The 22,783-nt window shown below is 38.4% G+C and overlaps 1 pseudogene; it reads left to right on the top strand.

Annotated features, from left to right (window-relative positions):
• The first annotated feature begins 6,601 nt into the window (after window positions 1-6,601).
• On the top strand, window positions 6,602-9,953 carry LOC122804554 (annotated as a pseudogene).
• Window positions 9,954-22,783: the final 12,830 nt, after the last annotated feature.

The following is a 22,783-nucleotide window of genomic DNA, read 5'->3' as shown; positions in this document are numbered from 1 at the left end:
AGATGTGGGAGTTGTGATAGCTTCCAGGGCTGCCAGCACACACATACATTATAATGCCCTGGGCATCACACACAACCTGGCAGTTGATTGAGGGTAAGCCCTAGCGGTTTATGTAGACTGTACCCCTCTCACGGGGTGGTGCTTTGATGTGTATGTGCCTGCAGTCTATAGCACCCACTACCTCAGGGTATTCTGCTATTTGGTGGAAGAAACGCATATTGCTGGTCAACACCTCATGGGTGCTGAGGAAATATATGTGCTCACTGGTATGTGCTGACATGGCATCTAGGAACTGGTGGAGCACCCTGGATGCTGATGCCTGTGAGATCTCCATGATATCCCCAGTTGGCCTTTGGAAGGTACCTGTGGCTATTATTCTTAAGCCTACATATACCTTGGTATCTACTGGGATGGGTTCCCCTCTGTTGGTTCTGTGTGTAAGGCATGGCCAGCAAAGCTTAACAATTTGCTGTAGGAGGTCCCTGTCCACCCTGTAGTGCTCCACTATCTCCAGCTCATGTAGCCCCTGGTAGGTTACCCAGGGTCTGTACACTCTTCTCCTTCTCCTTACTGTGGGTTGGTCACTCACCACCCTCAGCCTCTTCCACGTGTTGATTTATGAGATCAAAAGCAGCCCCTACCATTTTGTTGCTTTTGTTAGGTAAAATATCCCCATTTGTGTACACCGGTTGTGTAGAGTTTGTAGGAAAAACCAGAGGGAAAGGTGTCTGCATAGTTTATAGTAGTGTGCTGGGCTGGGCTGGTCTGCTGCCTGTGTAACTGGCTGATTCTGATACATTTCACCTGCCAGCTATGCTAGTTCTCCTTGATTACCTTCCTACTGCTGTTTTCCTTCTTATTGCCTTCCTGTTTAAGCCTAGAGAAGCATCGCACAAACACAGTGCTCAGATGTGAACAGAGCTGCTATTTCCTGGTTTATTTATTTATTTTTTTAAAACCCGGTGCGCAGCGCGCACACCCGTTTAGGCAATGTAAAGACTGCTAGGCAGCTTCAGACACCCCACCTTCCTTAGCTCTGCTAAACTAAGGGCAAACCTGAGCCACAGAGCTCCAATAAGCTTACAGTATGCCTGACACACCCCTCTATGATGTCAGCTAACTCTTAGGCTTGCACCATCGTTTTCCTGCACCTACACAGTTGGGAGCTGGCTAGCAATGAGGGGAAATCTGTGATTCAGAATCATTCCCCTCATTTGCATAGAATTTACTGCTAAAGCCTACTTACAAGTCTAACACTGAGCCTTCCCCCTTAGCAACCACTATTCATTGGCCTTGTTGCCTTCTGCCTGCCATTGACTATAATGGCAAAATTGTGATTTTGCCTAAAAAACTTTTTTCAAGGTTTTATTTTTATTTTCAGGCCGATCCCGTTTGCGTACTGCTGCCCTATGCTTAAACGGCTGAAATGGACCAAAAAATAAAAGTTATTTTTGTTATCTTGAACCTATTTTCCATGCCAATGGCCATATATTTGGCCATTGTCATGCCTTCCACATTATATACACCCTTTATTTGGAGCTGTCATGGCTCCATTTTGTAGTTTGCAGAAATGTACTCGGTTACTAGCCGAATACATTTCTGCAGGTTATACTACTGCACGGATGACTGCCAGCTTCTTGGATTGCTAATTCACCTCATTTGTATGGTTTTCACCTGCAAATGGGGTAATTAGCATACAGAAGCTGTGTCCATGCAGGAATAGTGCAGGAGCACTTGTGCACGTCCCGGGAGCTAGTTTCTGGATCACTCGGTGGCCATATTGCCTCCAGCAGCTATTGCACTATTCTTGCACACCATGCAGAGCTTGCTGAATTCCAGGGTGTGTCTATGGTTTGTCATGTAGGTGGAGACAGATTTTTCTGCAACGTATGTGAGAAGTTGAGTTTTTTAAAAAAAGTAGGTAGGCTTTGCCTTCCTTTGACTCCAATGCAAGGAAATAAAAGTTTTAAAAAGTATAAGAAGGTTTTTGGTACCTACATAAAGCTAGAACCATTTTGTAAGGAGAAAAGAAACCTAAATATTGAGTTAAACTGTATGAGAGGGTGGAGGTTTCCTTTAAATAAATAAATAAATCTTTACTGCAGGCATAGGTGAAGAAATTTAGATTGGAAGTCCCTTCCTTTCAATTCTGAGCTGCCTATTGCAGTGATAGTTTTAACATCTCTGCAGTAGTGTGGGGGGAGGGGACTGTCAGTTCATGTTGGACTACAAAAGAACACCTAGAACAAAGATCTCCAGTTTACCTACTTCTCTGGCTGCCGCTGGATAACTTCAAAGTATAGTGTAAAAGAAGCTCTGAGAAAAACATAAATGAGGGTGATTAGCAACAGAAAAGAAGCAGCCATCTTACAGAAGGAATACAAAATGACAGTGAGTCACACATTTCCCATTATATGTCAATGTGGGTCCACTTCACATGGTCGACTTTTCAGAAAGTCAGCTTTCATATGGTCGAAACCATATGATCGACTTTTGAAAAGCCAACTATGGGGAACCGCTATCTCAGTACAGTGTGGAATTGGAAAATTTCCTTCTTCTGCACTGTAGTGTGATCTCAGGAGTTGGTATATTTAAGTTATGTGGGGTGCAGGGGGGCTTGCCCCCTTGCTAACAGTTGAACGGTAAGTATTTATTGTGTGTTTTGTGTTTATTTTACAAGGTTGGCTTTTCGAAAGTTGATCATAATATGGTCTCGGCCATATGAAAGTCGACTTTCTGAAAAGTCGACCATGTAAAGTAGACCCGTCAATGGCATGGGAATTCACACTTACTTCCTTATGTCTGGAATGAGTCATAGAAAGAAGACTTGAAATGCTTTATGGGAAAGAGAAAGGGTTGAAGCAGAAGAAGATTGTGTTGATATATCAAGCCCCATCGGTAGCCATATTGTGGTAAACAGTCTAAAATTAGAGTGATTTTAAGGTGTTAAGATGGGTCTGGAAACAAAGATACACTGAAAAAGAAACATATGTTTTAGTTGTAGAGTGGAGTTTTCCTTTATGCTGACATATAGTCTAAGTAAGTAGCCAGTATTTTTGGAACTGTTGCATATATTATTTAGCAAACTGGTGTAGTTTCATTCATTTTGGAAATGAAGAGAATTTTTGAGGTAAAACATTCCTGGTGGTAAGGGCTATTTCAGTAAACACTTTAGCCTTTTAGCATTGCTCTTCACTGTCCCTGTTTACTTGTTTGTTTGCTTGCTTGTTTGTTTTTATTAACCAGGATAGTCTGGCTGGGTTGTTGCCCCTTTTCAGCAGAATCCCAGGGAAAAGCCCAAATAAACTGCATTAATAATAAAAGAAAAAAATCAAATTAACTAGAATGCGCAAAAATATATGAGATAATAGATACAGTGACAGTGATAATAACACACAAAGAATAGAAATGTTGTACCAAAAATGAATAGACTACAACATTAACTATGGCAAAAATTATAATAAAATGCTTACCCATCCTTATTAAGTTAATGGTTAATTGCAGAACTTCCCTAATTTTGCTTCATAGATTTTGCCTATCTCGCCTAATAGTTTTGATTTTCTGACAAAATCACTGAAGATGATAGTCAGTCTATAATGCCAGCCATTCATTTCATAATTTTACTTTTCAGAAAATATGTGTTGCTCTATTAACTTAGCAAACAAATTCAAGTAATATTTAAAAGTGATTTTGGGCCTTTGACCCTCATTATTTTTGATGTCCCCCTGATTCTTGAGCACATAATCACATAATTATAGAATCACAGAATGTATAAGGGAAATGGGCAATGTGGCCATTTATGTCTTGCCAATACCCTCTCTTAGACCTTACCTCCTTTTTCAAAGAACAATAGACCAGTCCTACCTTATAATAGGGGGTGATTTTATGAACACTCATCCAGTTGTCTAATTTTGTCTTAGTTTGTCACATTGCTTATTGGGGGGGGTGCTCCAGAAAAATGTAGTCTCAAAAAAAATCTGTCCGTCCACCATTATTTGGTTAACCAAACAAAGAATTTGAGAGATTTACATTCCAATGATTATTTTAGATTATGTTATGGTAGACATACTGATAGGATAGTAACAACTGGGTAAGGAAGACTGGGCCAGAGCACTGGGAACTCTCCATAATGTTTAACAGGAATATGAAGATATTTTGAAAATGCATCTGAGCCACCTAAATGACATTGATTTGTTGCACTACAGAGAATTATTTTATTATTATTATCTTGATGAGAGTAGTATTGTTTTAAATATTTTCTCATTACACTTCCTTACATGATGGATGGATGGATGGATGGATGGATGGATGGATGGATGGATGGATGGATGGATGAATGGATGGATTTACCTTAAATGGAAATGAAACCTGACAAGTTTGGACTATGCATGCAACTAGATCAAGCACTCATGCACAATGACATGATATAAATGGTATGCTATTTAGAGTGGCTAAATTACTGGCAGAGAAGCCTTTTCTCTCAAATCATATTTATTTATGTATGTATGTATTTATTTATTTCACATTTATAGATAGATGAACAGACAATGACAGACAGGCAGATAAATTGATAGATAAACAGTTGGTTCAACTCAGAGCATGAAGAAACACTCCCACACAAATATTAATATGATTAAATGACATAGAAGTGGCAGTTATCATTATCAATAAGGATTTGGTGTACATGAGTTCTAATGTTTTGGTTGTCCAAAGAATAGTAATAAGGCTGGAAGTCCACAAATGTTATAACTGTCATTCTGTTTGTTCCCAGAAATAATAGTTAATACAAGCATAGCTCTTAACTTCTGATCACAAGAAAAGCTGAACAAGACCAAAAATAATAGGGGGCAAAAGCTCAAAAATAGGGACACCTTTTAAATGTTGCTCCTATAAACTTACAAGGTTACAAAAATAAAAGGTCATATGTGGCCATTCGTTTTCTGGGGATACGAAGTCTAAAACTCAAGCACCTTTTCATTATGTATATCAGCCCTTATCAATTTGCCTCAAACATCCAGAAAACCACAAATTTTATGAGGCACAGACCAAAAATATGAGGCAAAAATCTGGATAGTCTGCACACTTATCAACCTCTTATAGCAAGAAATGTGGAGAAAGTCATAAATAAAAGTGGGACAAAGGCACAAAAATAGGGACAGTTTTTAAATATTGCTCTTACAAACTTTGATAGTTGATAGAATAACATGTTTTACATTAGCATGAATTTTCTGTAGGATATAAAGTCTGAAACTCAACTGCCTGTAATTATTTTCTAACTTCAGTCTTTAATGATTCATCCCTAATTTGCTAGAAAACTACAATTTTAGAAAAAAATAGACATGCTGCAAAAATCTGTACAGTTGAGAGGTATGAAATTTCTCTGGACAGTTGGGAGATACAAGTCCAAGATACCCTTTTGGAAGTTTTTAAGATTTAATGTGCTACTGGAAAAGTGTGCATATATAAAACAGTGCTAGCATTCCAAATATTTAGTAATAGATAAGATGATTTCCAGATATGTTGTGAGCCTCACAAGCAAAGATATCTCTTGCGTGATTGCTGGATTGCTATAAAGGGATGTGAGCAATTCGATGAGGGACCATTTTATACTCCTGCCAGTGGGGATGTCTGCTTCCTCCACCCACCTGAAGAATTCTCGAGTAGATATCACTGAAGTTTGCAGATAAACATACAAAAGGGGCTTTACCATTAACTTAAAATGCCTACCCAATCCTGGCCTTCTGCATGAAGAGGACTGGATTACAATTTATGCAGTGCAGTTTGGAAGAAGGTGCTCCCTCATCTAGGAGTCCTACTCAGATCCTCTCGGGAATGGGAATGGACTCGGTCCATGAGTTTCAACATTCCTAGCTAGAGAATGGGAAGAGGTATGTCATTCCTCTAGGAATGACTCTGCTATAGCCATAGGTGCTTATTTAATGTGCCTTGCTCTTCCCTGTTTTAGTAACATGGAAGTTTTTTCTGTAAACAATACTTTACTGTCTGCGTCCAAACACTTATTCCATGATCTTTGCGCACGACTGCAACCTCAAGAACCAAGTCCACAATCCAGCGCTTGAAGTGAAGGCATGAGTGTGACTAAACAACAATGTCTACAGTCATGTTTTCCAGTTTCTTCATTGCAAGACTGGGAGCAGAACACTGGTAAACTGGGGAGGAGTATCTTTAGGAATGTTACAAATGGGAGGAGAAATGAATGAATGACTGGTGCCAGGAGGGTCTCACTTAAAATTACTTTAAAGGGCCGGCAAAGAAAGCTCCTTGAGTCATCTCATTATATTCAAATATCCACTTAAGGCGTCAGTCTAGGATCATATGGAGACTGAGACACTGGAAACTTTGGAGCACCCTAGTCTTTTCAAGAACTACATCCGAAGTTGGCTGTCAAGAATCATGGATTGTTTTTATATGTTCTGTTTTCTCTCAGTTCTGTGTTTTCTCAGTGAGTAAACTAAATAAAGACTTAATTCCTTAAAGTATTAATAATAATAAAGTCATTAGATGCTTACTTGCATTCCTGCCTTATTGTGCTCCGGGCAGTAGCCCTTTCTAACTTAATTATAGAGCAAAATGCTGAGTTTTGAACCGTGTTGATAATAATACTGCCAAACTAAAATTCAAGATAATTAAAAGCAGCAGAACATTGATATATTTTTTGAAATGTGCATTTCCATTACTGTTGTACCAAAGTGTTAATGAGTGTGAGGGAATGGCTGTGAGAATGAAAGGGAGGAGATTTTCACCATCGGAACTGTATCCAGTAATAATGTAATGTTAGTTAGTACTAGTAAAACAGTAAGCAAGACAGACAGGGTGGATGTCATCTGATTATGGCTACTTAAATGTAAACTGGTTAAAACTACATAATTAAACTAAGTAATTACTGAGAGTCCATGCCTAAAATCTGCTAGTGTTGTATTGTTTGTTCTTTCCCCTTTCATCCCCCAGCAGTTAGAGATCACACCGTTTAATCTTGACCTTGTTGTTTTTAACCCCAGAGACACCATGATTCCTGGTAACCGAATGCTGATGATCATTTTATTATGTAAAGTTCTACTAGGAGGTGTTAATCATGCTAGTTTAATACCTGAGAAGGGAAAAAGAAAAGTTTCCAAAACTGGGGGCCAGTCTGCACCAGGAGCAGGAGGACATCACTCAGAGCAAAGCCATGAACTGTTGTGTGATTTTGAAGCTACTTTGCTGCAAATGTTCGGAATACAGAAGCAACCCAGGCTCAGTAAATTGTTTATCAGCCCCAATTACATGTTGGATCTCTACAGACTGCAGACTGGGGAAGACAACCTCGATGAAATCAGCCTTGAGTACCCCGAGAAGATGGCCAGCCATGCCAACACAGTAAGGAGTTTCCACCATGAAGGTATGCCGTAGCCTCCAGTGCTATGAAAGATATCACAATGTGTGTCACAGTGCGTGTTTTCAGTGGGCTGTAGGGTACATAATGCCAGTTCATAATATCACTTGTGTGGTCGCAAATTTTTAGGATTAGACAGTCAAGCAGGATTCAAAGCACTGAAGGTCTCCAGTCACTCATGAATTGGTTGGGGACATACATTTGACACCAAAAACAGTTACAAGTAAATTCCTTGTCTTTCTGCAGCTTTTTCTTTGGTATAGGCTTTGTTTGAATAGAATATTTACTACTAAAATGAAGTTATAATGTATTGAAATATCTTTATTTTGATTTCTGTGTCATTCATACCACGCAACTGTACAGTTTTTCATAGAATGTCCAAATTTTTACCTCATGTTTTTGGTTTGTTTGTCAATAAAATTGTAATTTTCTATCAAATTGCTTAGCACTGAAATCAAAAAATAATAACATGCATTTGAGATACAAACTTCATACCTCTGAGAAATTTTATGGTAATGCAAAACCTGTTATTCTATCAACTTTCTAAGTTTCTAAGAGCCATTTAAAAATTGACCCCATTTTTGGGCTTTTGTCCCCCCCATTATGTATGGCTTTGTCCAGATTTCCTGACCTAAGAGGTTAACAGGTATGTACTAGATTGTCTTTCATTTTTTTTACAAGTGAGCCTAATTTGTTCTTAGGTGTTGCAATCAGGTCTGTAAGAATCCCCTTTATAGCCGCAAGTCACGGTAGGGATGTGCATCTATGGTACAGTACTGTGCATTTGAAATTTTATTACACTGGACAGTCCACAAACACTGCTGCACTTGTATTGTGGTGCAACAACCATAAGCAATGCTGCACTTGCAATGTGGTACAACTTTGCAGCTATTAAGGTCAGCAGAGTGAAGGGTCATCGGATAGTGTGGATGACTTTTTTGGAAAAAGACTTTGGTGGTTTCTTTTATCCAACAGGGATGGGCACATGAAACAATGTGAATGTATCATGTTTTCCCCCTACAAGTAACCCTATCTTGCTATGGCAAATACAGCTGAGTATTTTGTTTGCATGCCCTGTTGGTGTACTGTTTTTGTTTGGCAGCCTAGATTGTAAACATTAGTTGTGCCATTTCTTGGAACAGCTTTTCAAATTACATAGCTTCTTCCGCAGTCAGTGTTGTATGTTAATATCATTTGGTTTTACAATACAAACCAAACAACAATGTAAATATCTAAATTTATCTGTAATTATTTGTCTGTGTGGAGCTTTTCTCCCTGTGCGTCTGCTGAAAAAGGCCCTTTTCTGCTCAGTCAGACACCCCCAGTTATCAAATGTAAAATAAAATAAAAATAAAATAAATAAAACATGCTTTCATTTTCACAGCTTTTTGGCTTAAGTAACACCACAAAGTCATTTTACAGTATTCAAAATTTATTTACCGCAAGCTTACGTTTTCGAGTTAGCATACTGAATGCAAGCATTTTATTGTGTTTGAATTTACCTAATTAGATGTTTTATGTTTATTATTTTATGTATTAATTTTTTCTGACTAAGTGATGATATTCCACATTGTTTCCCCCCAGATTAGGGCATAAATTTAAAGATAGTATTGTGATGACACAAATTGGTCAGATCATCAACAAGTAAGTTATGAGTCCTGACGATGTGCACTTTTTTCTTTTGTTTTTGCAGAGCATTTGGAGACAGTGCCAGGGGTGATGAATGACTCCCAACTTCACTTCATTTTAAAGCACAGCAATATCCCTACAAATGAGGAGATTCTTTATGCAGAACTGAGACTTTAATGGGAAGAGACGAAACATGTTTTTAACTGGGAAGAGGGGTTTCACAGAATCAACATTTATGAGGTCATGAAGCCACACAGTCCAAATGGGCACCTGATAACCAGACTATTAGACACCAGGCTGATCCAGCAGAACGTTACTCAGTGGGAAACATTTGATATAAGTCCTGCAGGTTTTTGATGGTCTAAAGAGCAACAGCCAAACCATGGCATAGTTGTTGAGGTGATCCAGCTCAACCAAACAAAAATGTATCAGGGCAAACTTGTCAGGATTAGCCGATCAGTACCTCAATGGGATTCAGACTGGTCCCAGCTGAGACCTCTTTTAGTCAGTTTTAGCCATGATGGCAAGGGTCATGCACTGACCAGAAGAATGAAAAGAAGCACCAAGCAACAGAGGCCACGTACCGAAAAATAAAAAATTGCAGGCGGCATAATCTTTATGTGGATTTCAGCGACGTAGGCTGGAATGACTGGATTGTGGCACCACCAGGGTATCAGGCTTTTTATTGCCATGGGGACTGCTCCTTCCCCTTGGCTGATCATCTGATTTCAACCAATCATGCAATTGTCCAAATGTTGGTTAACTCCATGAACTCTAACATTCCAAAAGCGTGCTGGGTACCAACAGAACTGAGTGCTATCTATCTCCATGCTGTACTTAGACAAAAATGACAAAGTAGTTCTAAAAAACTATCAAGAAATGATAGTGGAGGGGTGCAGATGCTATTGACTCCACAACTTTTTTATTGTGCCTGGACTTCTAAAAAGAACTTTCTCCTTGACCTTATTTATGTGCAAATTTTTTGACGATATGATCATATATTTTGACAAATATATTTATAAGTACATATTAAAATAGAAAATAAAAGGTCATTGTTTTAAATGTAAGTTTTTGTGTAGAATGTTAACAGTTTATGCACTTTATTATTTACAGTAAGGTTTGGTTTGCTGCTTGAGCTTAGTGCATTTATTTCCTGCCACAGAACAAAAACCTCAGCCTATTTATGTGCCCAAGTAGATTTGCATAACTATGAAGCAAACAGGACTCCATGGTTCTAGCAAATTGTTTTCAAGTAAATTGTTTTTTAACTTGAGTTAATTAGACAATGAGTGAAAACTATTCTGAAATGCATATGAAAAGGCAAAGACAGCTGTCTTAGTTCTGTGAAAAGGAGTTGTTTGCTTCAGTCTACCTTTGGGGAAAAGGTTGTTGAGATTCATGTAAGAGGCTGTGCACAAAATGTACTCTGAAGAGCTAAGACTGTTCATGAATTTCTTAAGTAAGTTTGCGAGAACTGCATTTTAACAGCCAACAAAGAGCTAGGTAAACTCCAAAAATGTAAATAACATAATGAAAGTTGGGAAAGGTAAGGTCTTAGCACAGACTTTAGAATATTCATACTACATTGCAGTTAATTTGTACTACACTGCAGTTAATGTAGCCTTTTGATCAAAATTTAAGGGCACGACTGTTTAAAACTTGATACACCTAAAAAGACCAACTGGGCTAACAGCAACTGCCAAAAAGTCCAGTAGTTCTACAGGTGTGGAATCTGTGCTCTATTTCAACGTAAATTGAAACCCACGTATTTCATTTTTTGTCCACTTATTTTGTTTTATTGGGGTTGTTAGAAGTATTGATGTGCAGAGTATAATATATATTTTTTTCGGGAAGGGGGCAACCAGTACTAATCAGAATGAATCCGATCATTGCAGAAGTGCTATACTAGTTATTCAGGTTATGTAAGAAACACAGAGTAGTGGAATGTGATGATTATGATAGAGAAGGTTGCGTTTTGGACTGGTTCTAGCAAGTTTGCGCTTAATGGGTCTATATTGTAACCACGAAAGTCCTTTTCAGCGAATACGTAAACATCGACACATATTGTGCGAACCGCGAATACACCGAATGCCCTAAACTGCGAAATTCAAAATCTCAAATCGTCATAGTTGGCCAACCCCACCGCCCACTACATACTACCTACCCAAACAAAATAAATAAACCACATGCATGCACTAACCAAAACCCTACTTCTAACCCTACACTAAACCTTACATACATTGCTAGCTATGCACGTACCTTAACCCACACCCTAACCCTAAAGTCCATAACTATCGCATACTTACCTTACGGAGCTATACCGCAGAAGGATCTACTATGACGATTTGACATTTTGGATTTCACGCTTCAGGACGATCAGTGCTTTTGCAGTTCGATGAATACTTGTTGACGTTTCCATATTCGAGTAAGTGGACCTTTGTGGTTTTAATAGGGAACCGCACTTAATATATTGATTTTTTTTATATATTTTCCATACTTGGAATTTTTCAAAAGTCAGTTAATTTAACTGAGGGCATATGGTAAATACTCCAGGTGGAGTACAGAGAGTAGAAGCACTAACAACAGATTAATACAGGCACATATGAAACATGAGAGGATGTTTTAAAGGTACATCAAGGAGTGGGATGGCTATATGACATTGAAAACATTGGTCAGCCCCAGATACCAGCTTGGGCATTGTTAATGACTGTGAATAAATACTTCGAAACTTACTACAACCATTTGTTATTGCATGTTTCTGGATGATGTTGAACTCCCAAGTGGTTAAAAACAGCATATTTGCCAGTAGCTGTTCAACCAAAAAGCCCGCGTCATACCTGTCCACTTATTTGATCAGGAATTCTGTACATAACCAAATTGTAATTGGGGCAAAAGCCAAAAAATCAAGAACAATGTTGTATTTGTCCAATTCGCTTAAAAGGTTAGTAGGGCATCAGGTTTTGCATCAACATAAATTTTCTCAACAATAAAAAGGTATGAAATTATTGTGTTGCATTGTTGACTAACTGCAATCTACACTGATTTACCAGAAAACCAAAGAGGCATGGCAAAAATCAGAGACGTTCCGAAAAATTGGGGGAAGTTAAGAGATATCTCTCATCTCCTCTCCCCAACGTTGTCAAGAGTTTATACGAGGCTGGTGCAGTTAATGTGAGTGCGCACTGATGATTGTGACAGTTACATACCATCTATCTTGCAGTCTTAGATTATATAGCAGTAAGTTTCAGGTCAGATTCTTTGCTTTCAAGATTTCACAGACACAGAGGGGGCACCATCTGCTTAAAATGGGAAAAAGGAGTATGTTGTATGAAATATGTATTTTAATAAGGGCTGATGGTTATGTATTATGCACATGTTTCCAGTTCATTTCTTCACCAACGGTCAAATTACAGTTTTCTAAAAAAGTTTGAGTCATTTGTCTTCCTATCAAATAATATACACACCTCTCAAATTCTTAGGGCAAGAAATCTGGATAAAAACAAAAATACTGTGGTAGTGGGGGGTAGGCCCCAAAATACGACAGATTATAAATATTGCTCTTATAAACTTAAAAAAGTTACTAAAATAACATGCTTTGTGGTAGCATGTGTTTTCTGAAGGACACAATGTCTAAAACTGAAATGTATGCCATTGTTTAGTGACTTCATTCCTTACTCTCTTGCCAGAAAAATCACAAATTTTATGAGGAGCAGATCAAAAACATGAGGGAAAATCTGGATAGTCGATGTTACGAACACAAGTCAAATGACGAAGGTGAACACACCAAGGTCACATGTGTATCTGTAAGATTAAGCTATATTTGTATTTTTTTAATTATTTGCACATAATTAGGCTAAACTGGCATGCCACTTTTGTTTTATAGTGTAGGGGTTTAAATGCATCAGCTGACTGCCAGAGAATTCAATGCTGGGTTTTAGTTCCTGATTTCACACACGCTCGCACGCACCTATTTTTCAATACCTGACAATCTGTTTAGCCACTTGCTGTACAGTGACAGAGGAAAGTTGAATGCTTTGTTGCTTTTGGGTAAAGGACCAGCTAGACTAGCCAGATGGCTTGAACTACTTTGTTGGAACAATAATAGCCAACGCGCACACACACACACACACACACACACACACACACACACACACACACACACACACACACACACACACACAATTAGGGGTTATTATTAATATTACTATTTGAGAAAAGTAAGCCAAAGAGTAGAGGTAAAGCATGGGGGACAGGATTGTCATCATACCTTCAGCCAAGCCCCTGCACGTCTTCAGTTTGGACCCCATCAGAAAGAACAAAGATAGCTAAAATCAGTTGCTCTAAAATTAATTCCAGCACAATTGAGGGGGTAGTAATCACCATAAAAGTTGGCTGTGAAGTAAAGAAGGCCTCTAATCATGTGAGTAAGAAAGACCCATAATATGTGTCTGTTTTTTGTGGCGTGACTACAAACTTATTACTTTGCTGTGTGTTGTGCCATGGCCTCTAACATTGAATCGGATGGTGCACACTAATGGGGGGGGGGCAAGATGGGGAGGGAGTCCCATTGCCCTGTCTTGCACAAGCATGTATCTTTCCACAAGAAATCCTCATACCAGGAGATGTCAGCTCTTTGCAGACTGGTTTTGTGTGACAGTGGTTCTTCCTAATGGTGGGGGAAGCAGGTTGTCGTGCAGCACCACATGTTTCTTTTAATAGGATAGTGTTCTTTTATTTCTTAAAAACTGATCGTTACTGGCCTCCCACTCATTACAAAATACAGTGATTTACAGAAAATGTTTAGAACTATATACATTTGCTTTATTGAAAGTCACACAAGTTAAGTTATTATGGCAAAAGTTTCTGCAGAGTTAGCTGTTAGAGCTCTTTATTTTAAATAATTTAATGGAATGCTGCTGGGGGTGTGGCATTTTTACTCTAGCTGTCTGCTAGCAAACGCAGATGCTTTTTGTACAAGCATGTGCATCTCCTGCTACTACTATACCCAACTTTCACAAATCAATTGCCTGTAAAAAGGTAGATGTGCAGTCTGGGGCGGTAGAGGCGACCTGCTGCCTTGCCTTTGATGCCAGCATTTCAGGCATAACCTCGCCAGCCAAAGAATTTCAACTTCAAGTGGCAGTAAGCTAAAGGGGAGTACCTTTCAGCTGTATGGCAATGCAATTACACACTTTTCAACTGACCCGCTCCATTCAGATAACCTCTAAAGCTACGGTAATTATATTTATATCTTATCATCATCAAGACTCCCCTCAGTTCCATGCTAAACATCACAAAATATTAAAAGTGCCTCCAGGAATCAGTTGCAATTCTCATTCAGGTACAGCTGAGCCTGTTTATTTCAATACTTTTATTTATTTATGTATTTATTGCAGTCTAACATAAAATGTGCTGCTGGTTAGTTAGGTAATGTAGGTAATTTTTGTTTGGTTATTTATTTATAATTTTTGTTTGGTTATTTATTTATATTATACTTTGCTACAAAACTCATATGTAAGAAATTATGGACACAGAATGCATTCAGAGCTAGTTTGTTAATACACTGTTTTCAACAATTTTTAGTTATTATGGCAAGCATACTGTTTCAGCTTAATTCATGATGTAGGAAGAAATAACCATTATAACCAGCCTCATCTAGACTCCAGTGTAATTAACTGTAAACTATTTCCAAATTTTATCAGATATAACAATGTTACTGATTTGGGCATGAGCAGTGCAGTGAATAAGTACCACCAAGGTTTGTGGATCAATAGCAAGTCAGATTTCTTGTCAACATGTAATTAGGATGCATGATAACAAAATCTCTACTTGATAGTTTTGAATAAGTTCTAGTCTTGTTACTTCCTTTATTGCTTAATCATTTTCTGTAGTCTCCTTTTCTTCTGCTGCTCATAGCTAAAAGCTCCCAGTCCCACCACTTTACAAGTCAGAACACAGACACATCAACATCCATTTATCTGCTTACTACTTGGTTTAGTTTGAGATACTAGCTGGTTGTATACTGACAAGTATTGTGAGTACTCATATGTTAAGTTAATAGAAGGTAATGATTATAGTTTTGCTTTGTAAAAATGCAGAAATCTAAGTACTACCCATTTTATATTAAGAGTAGGCACACATAGCTTCTGCTAAATAGTTTATAGTGTGAATAACAGGAAAGTAGTTCACCTGTTGTAACCCAAGTCTGGTGGTAGATAAGACTTCAATGAAATTGGTACTCTCTGTAAAAGACAAAAATGTAGGTAAACCTACCCCTAATCTACATACATACTGATTCAGATATCTTCACTGTAGACTGAAACAAGAGCTGTTCTGGTTCTGTCAGACAAAGAGAACACATGTTGCTAATAAAAGATCACCACCAGACTTGTGGAATACCAGCTACACTAAGCCAAAATAAATAAATAAATAAATAAATAAATAAGTAAATAAATAAATAACAGTAGGCATTTCAAACTCCTTAGGAAGAGTCAAAAATGTCATATTGCCACTTCCATGCACCTAATTTTATGTAGGGATCCTGAACTACAGTGGATTGGACACTCTAAATTGGCCATAGGTGTGACTGTGAGTGTTTGTGCTGTGAAAGAACTTCCATGGCAGGACTAGCCACTTGGCTGTGTGAACCTTGGCTATAGATGATTGTCACTGGTGAAGTGACACCCTGACCCTATGTGCAAAAATGGATAAAAGGGGTTGTGGATGGATGGATGGATCTCGGATTACAGTTATTCAGGAACATAGTAAATAATGAAGACATCTTATCTGAGGAGATTTGGGCTTGTTTTGGGGAGGACCAAGCAATTGCTAGTTTACAAAATACTGTGTATTTAAAAAAAATCATTTGTTGTTTGAATGCTGGATCAGGTTAAATGTAGAAAGATATCAGTTAAGAAAAGTGTGCATATTCTAAAAATCAGTTTTAAATGAATGTTGTACTAAACCAGATATTGGTTATGACAGCTTTTCAGATGTGTATGTGTGCATTACAGTACAATGTATACATACTTTGAATGAAGAGACCCAAGTTATTTTTCTGATGTTTAGAGGAGTGTCAGTAACCTTTCTCTGGATTTACTTATGGGTATAATTGTGATAAAGTATGAGAACCCATGCACTGGAGGTTGTTAATTACATTACAACAATTGCAAAATAAATCCTATTTATCTTTATTGTAACCTTTCGTTGCACTTGTATCATGTACCCTGTACAGCTGCTAATGTTATTTTCAAAGTATTGGTTCCCTATTTTCACAATTCTTCACCAATAAACCTCTGGTCTCAGTACATTTATTTTAACCTTTTATTTACATCTAAGCATCTGAGACTGCAAATGCCTCTTGTGCCCATTAAAGTATTCCTGCTAATCCCATATCCTTAAATGTAACCACAGACAGTTGTTCTCTTACATGTGCAGGGGACACACAGATACATACATTCTCAGTCACACTAGTTCTCCATTCTTAATTTAAAATAACTGCATGTGCACAGAGCCATTTAAAATACCTCTCAGATGTATTCTGGGGTCAGACAATCTTTTTGTCCCTCTCTGTATATTTCAGATACACTTACAGCCATGACTGGCACAACTGAAGTGAATAACATTTGGAGTAAAATTGTGGGTTTTAATCCCGGTTCAAAAAATAAAGTCATCAAGCCTGCTACATTCTTGTGCATTAGGAGATGGTTTGAGAAATGCACAATTATATGGCAAAGGCACTAAACTTGTCATCTTTATACCCAGGGTGGTGCCTGTGTTCCTTATGGGTAGGCACAATCTGTAAAATCTGTGAAAATACTCAAGGCATAGGCACAAATCTATGCCTTCCTCCTGCCCCTAAGAGACATATACAGGGTAAATTAGGATTATATTGGCTAGGCTTGCAAAGGCTCTTGAGCTCTTATGTACCTATCTAATATCACATGCTTTCACAGCTCTCACCCCCTAACTCAAGAATCAGGAACAAAGGCTTCAAATCAGGAGTATTTTTTATAGACTGGTACCATTACCTTAGAAAGTTGACAGAATAAGACAATATTAAATAACGTGTTTTCTGAAGTTGTTCTTCTTCTTTCGGCTTTTCCCAGTTAGGTGTCATCACAGCGGAACTCCGGTCTGCTAATGATTGGCAGTAGATTTTTATGGTGCCAAGGTGCCAGCTCAACGCCCAACCTTCAACAAAGGTATGCCCATTCTACGCATGTCTTTTGAATGCCATTCAACCACGGGGAGGACATGCAGACTCCACACAGAAGGTGCTCCAGCCGAGATTCGAACGGCAGAACCTCTTGCTGTGAGGCAACAATGCTACCGCTGTACCACCGCGGCTGTGAAAAGAATAGAGGTAAGCAATGAGATTCAATGTGGTGTTAGTTATGGTAAGTCATTCAATACATGTGGTATTTTAACACATTTGCTATCTCCCATCACAGACCCTCGCATCATACTTATATCTGTTTCATGTCAGGTTTCAACATTTAATGAGGGTCCATTTCAGACTGATCTAAATTAATGAAGAGAGGCGTTATGCAAAATTAGGAGAAGGAACAGGTGCCCTTTTTTCATGAAGGCCCAGGGAGAAAAGCTCCAAGGTATCATATTTAATGCAATCAGTATTTACCATACATTTTATAATGCAGTTTCAGTGAGTACATGACACAGCAGATCTTAATCATTTGCGTGGATTTTTGTAGTGCCTTTCTAATGGGTGCCACTGAAATAGGGAAAGTTGTTTTACAGAAATGTTGTAGATGTCCATATTCAGATGAAAAGTAAACTATTTTGTTTGCAAAGATGTGCATGTCTAAATAATCAAAGCCGTCTGCAAGCTGTAATCAATGCTTAGAAGTGGCAGTACAGAGCTCCTGGCATGCACTGTGGTATAGTAACAAAACGGAAGGTGTTACAGCACTACAAAGATACAATCTGTATGGGAATCTGCATTCTGTATAAAGTATAAATGTGTCAAAGTATCCATCCAAAACTAGTATCATCCACTCACATGACACGTAAGGAACTCTGTGCATATAGCAATTCTGGATGGCTACGTTGATACACTTGCTGTTTATTGCTCTGGCATAGATTTCCAGGGATGGTACAAGATGGATAATGATGAAACCGGGTATGTATTAGCAAGATTTAAGGTAAATTGATAAAAATTCAGAGAATCAGTAAGACTTTGCTGTGACATGGTTTGTTTTTTGAGTTGTAAATGAGTACAGCATATCCTGCTGTTAAGTCAGACACATTTGTCTCAAGAATTTTACCTCAAGCAAAACATATATTCATCATAATGGAAATGTTTACTGCTTGGAGTACGTTGAATCAAACCAATGTCACGGGTTACAATGTCCTTAAAATCAAAACACTTCAAGCAGTGTTTCAGTAGTTTTCCCTTTGTTTATTCTCTTAAGCAGATGCAGTTAAACACAATGAACATTTTTCTTTCTTGTACTGTAACAGCATAAGATTCATTCAGTAGTGGAGATTTGCATTCCTTTTATCTTTTTTCTTTTTCTGTGACTCCTTTATCACAAGATAAACAGATGCTGTCTTATAGATTAAAAACTGGTTAGCAGTTCTTGTCTGGCAAACATCGATTGAGCTTTAAACTTCTTGGCAACCAGATGTCATCTATATCAGCAAGCTTCCTATGAGATAATCTTACCACATTTCCAAAGACTGATTTCAGTTTGGATAAGTGTGAAATTATGCTGAAAAGAGACAGAGATCATATCACTCCTTGGTCACATATGCTGCTCATTTAAATTATTTAATTTCAAACTGACATGTTTGCATATTTCCACAATTAAGTTCGTTGTAAACCGATGTTATAAGTTGTCTCTATTTTTCTCTTTTAAAGAGTCAGTATGTTTCCACCCTGAGCAAAAGAAAAAAAGGAAAAAAAAGTTCTTAGCATATTTTGTACATCTTTTAGTGGAATGTTTGTGCACATGTATTATGCTCAGTGAATGTCTCACAGGCAATGAATATACCAAAGTTATATTTTCACCATTCAATATTTTCCAGGCTAATGTCTACTATCAGTCTAGATGAGGAGGTCTATACTGCTCATTAATATTTGGGTGCATTCCTGTCTGAATCTGTGTGTGTGAAATTCTGATAATCTTTTCTTGTGTAATTGTTATTTTATGTGGGTAGTCTTAATAGGCAATCCAGTGAAGACTCAAGGTGGGTAGCAGTCCAAGAAACATATCAAAGTACATGCCAAAACAGATACAATCCAGTACAAAGGAAAATAACTACTTAAAGTAAGCAATGGTAATCTCTCCTAAACAATATAAAGTGAAACAAAAAAGTACACTTAATTATTTCAGAATTGTATTCTCTAAACATGTAACACACACACACACACACACACACACACACACACACACACACACACACACACACACACACACACACACACACACACACACACACACATACATGCACATTCAGTGATCACAGCAACATTTTATTACTGACATTATAAGACACCCGTGACCTACTCAATTGACTACTGTTTCAGTGAGTCTATACTATGATGTCGACAGGGCTGTTCATCGAACACCTTTACATTGACACATATCCACCAAAATACCAAAAGTCTGAATAGCCACAAAAGCAATTTTTTTTCCTAGGGAAAAAAATCACTGGGCCAAAAAAAAAAGTCAGACACTATGAAGTGGGGGGTTTGTCCCCCACATCCCCCCAACCTAAATACACCAACTCCGAGATCGCACTACATTGGAGGAAAGGGCAAATTCCTGACAACGGCCAAGCAATTTTTTTTCCCCCTGGGAAAAATTTGCTTATGTAGTCATTCGGAGTTTTGGTATTTCAATGGATACAGTGGATATAAAAAGTGTACACGCCCCTGTTAAAATGGCAGGTTTTTGTGATATAAAAAAATGAGGCCACAATAAATCATTTCAAAACTTTTCCCACCTTTAATATGACCTATAACCTCTACAATTCAATTGAAAAACAAACAAATCTGTTAGGGGAAAAAATATAAACAATAAAAATGTACAATAAGTTGGTTGCATAAGTGTGCACACCCTTAAACTAATACTTTGTTGAAGCACCTTTTGATTTAATTACAGTATTCAGGCATCTTGGGTAGGAGTCTATCAGCATGGCACATCTTGACTAGGCAATATTTGCCCACTCTACCTTGCAAAAGTGCTCCAAAAGAAACTCCAGCTTTATTCAGTTGCATACCGCCTACTCAGAGGTGATCTCTGCCTGACATACAAGGCCATGTCCAACCCAGAATTGATGGACATGCTCCACCTAAAAAAAAACTTATCCCCTCGAGCCACATGCTCTAGGGATCTAAACCTCACCACAACAATAAATAGGATGTGCTGGAGGGATAGATTCCTGTCCCAGAGACTTCCCATGCTTTGGAACAAGATTCCAATCTACATTAGGCAGAGCTCCTCACTAACACTCTTCAAGAGAAACCTTGATGAGTGGATGGGAAACAGAAAGTTCACCCCGGGGATCACTTCAGTGGCTCTACTGGACAGAGGCACAGGGAACTAATCTAAGGCAGCAGCAAAAGCCAACACATTCTGGCTAGGCTTATAAATGCCTTTGGGCAGATAGCCTAGTACCTACCTATGAACCTATAAATCTGTCAGATTGTGAGGGCATCTCTTGTGCACAGCCCTCTTCAGGTCACCCCACAGATTTTCTATTGGATTTAGGTGGGGGGCCCGTTCCAAAACTTTAATTTTCTTCTGCTGAATCCATTCTTTTGTTGATTCGGATGTATGCTTGGGGGTCATTGTCATGTTGAAAGGTGAAATTCCTCTTCATCTTCATCTTTCTAGCAGATGCCTGAAGGCTTTGGGCCAAAAGTGACTGGTATTTGGAACTGTTCGTAATTCCCTCCACCTTGTCTAAAGCCCTAGTTCCAGCTGAAGAAAAGCAACTCCAAAGCATGATACTTCTACCACCATGCTTCACCGTAGGGATAGTGTTCTTTTGGTGATGGAAAGTGTTGTTTTTGTGCCAAACATACCTTTTGGAATTGTGGCCAAAAAGTTCAACCATGGTATCATCACACCATAACACATTTTCCCACATGCTTTTAGGAGACTTGATGTATTGTTTTGCAAATTTTAGCTGGGTCTGGATGTTTTTCTGTGTAAGAAAAGGCTTCCATCTTGCAACCTAGCCCCATAGTCCAGATACATGGAGAATATGGGAGATTGTTGTCACATGTAGTACACAACCAGTACTTGCCAGAAATTCCTGCAGCTCCTTCAGTGTTGCTGTAGGTCTCTTGGCAGCCTCCCTGACCAGTTTTTGTCTTGTTTTATCAAATTTGGTGGGACATCCAGTTCTTTGCAACGTCACTGTTGTCCCATATTTTCTCCACTTTTTGATGACTGTCTTCACTGTGTTCCATGGTATATCCAATGCTGCAGAATTTTTTTTGTACCCTTCTCCTGACTGATACCTTTCAACAATGAGATCCCTTTGATGTCTTGTAAGCTCACTGTAAACCATGGCTATTGCTGCAGCAGGCAACTGAGTAAATGTCAGAAAAATACCACTACGACAGATGAACTTTATTTGGGGTTAATCAGAGTCTCTTTAATTGATGGCTGGTGTGTACCCAAGAAGACTGAATGATGTAATTAAACCAAAAGGTGTTTCAACAAAGTATTAGTTTAAAGGTGTGCACACTTATGCAACCAGCTTATTGTACATTTTTTATTGTTTATATTTTTCCCCTAACAGATTTGTTTGTTTTTCAATTGAATTGTATAGGTTATAGGTCACATTAAAGGTGGGAAAAGTTTTGAAATGATTTATCGTTGTCTCATTTTTTATCTCACAAAAACCTGGCATTTTAACAGAGGTGTGTACACTTTTTATATCCACTGTATGTGTCAATGAAAGGTCATTCGATGAACAGCCTTTTAGAAAAGGTAATATAGACTCATTTCAGTCCTCTGCAGGAGGGCCTTTTGTGAGGAGTAAATGTGTGTTTTCCATGTTTTATATGGGCACTTGATGAAGCTTACTGTTTCTTTCCGCTCTCTTAGTGATACAGTAGAGCACTCAGTGATAGTGCAATATTGTTTCTATGTACGAGTGTGGATGGATGAAGCTGTGTGCATGTGTGTGTGTGTGTTCTCATGTACATGAGTGTGTGTGGGTGTGTGTGTGTGTGTGTGTGTGTGTGTGTGTGTGTGTGTGTGTGTGTGTGTGTGTGTGTGTGTGCATGTGTCTGCTCCTTTTTCCCAGAAAGTGATGCCAGAAGGATGTATGCATGGGGAGGGGGGCTTAGCTAGAGTAGGTCCTGCCCTATGCCCATTAATTGTTGGAAAAGACTTCTGTCCCCTACACTTTACCCCCGCCGCCTACAGTCTTGAGCTGAATGGAGAACATAGACAATGGATGGTTAGGTAAATGTGATCAGTTGGAGAGTGCCACATTTATCCACATAGTATATCCTTAATCTGTACAGTAAGATATATGATCAGGTTTCTTGCATTTATGTTTACCCATTGCAAAGTTGCAACCAATGGTTGACCAATGTACAACCAACATGTAGACTAAGTGGACAATGGAAGATTTGCTCCTTCTTCCCAGAAAGTGATGCCAGTGAGTTGTTTCCAGTCTTCAGACCTTACACTTGCATCACTATAGTGGACACAAAGCAATGTCTAATCCATTAAATCTATTTCCTGAGTCTGAGCAACTTAATGACCTCTA

The sequence above is a fragment of the Protopterus annectens genome, chromosome 6.part0 (genome assembly GCF_019279795.1).
Source record: "Protopterus annectens isolate FY-2018-M chromosome 6.part0, PAN1.0, whole genome shotgun sequence".
Classification (NCBI taxonomy): domain Eukaryota; kingdom Metazoa; phylum Chordata; order Ceratodontiformes; family Protopteridae; genus Protopterus; species Protopterus annectens.
Note: the sequence above shows the minus strand (reverse complement) of the source record. Positions and strands in the feature narration are given on the sequence as shown.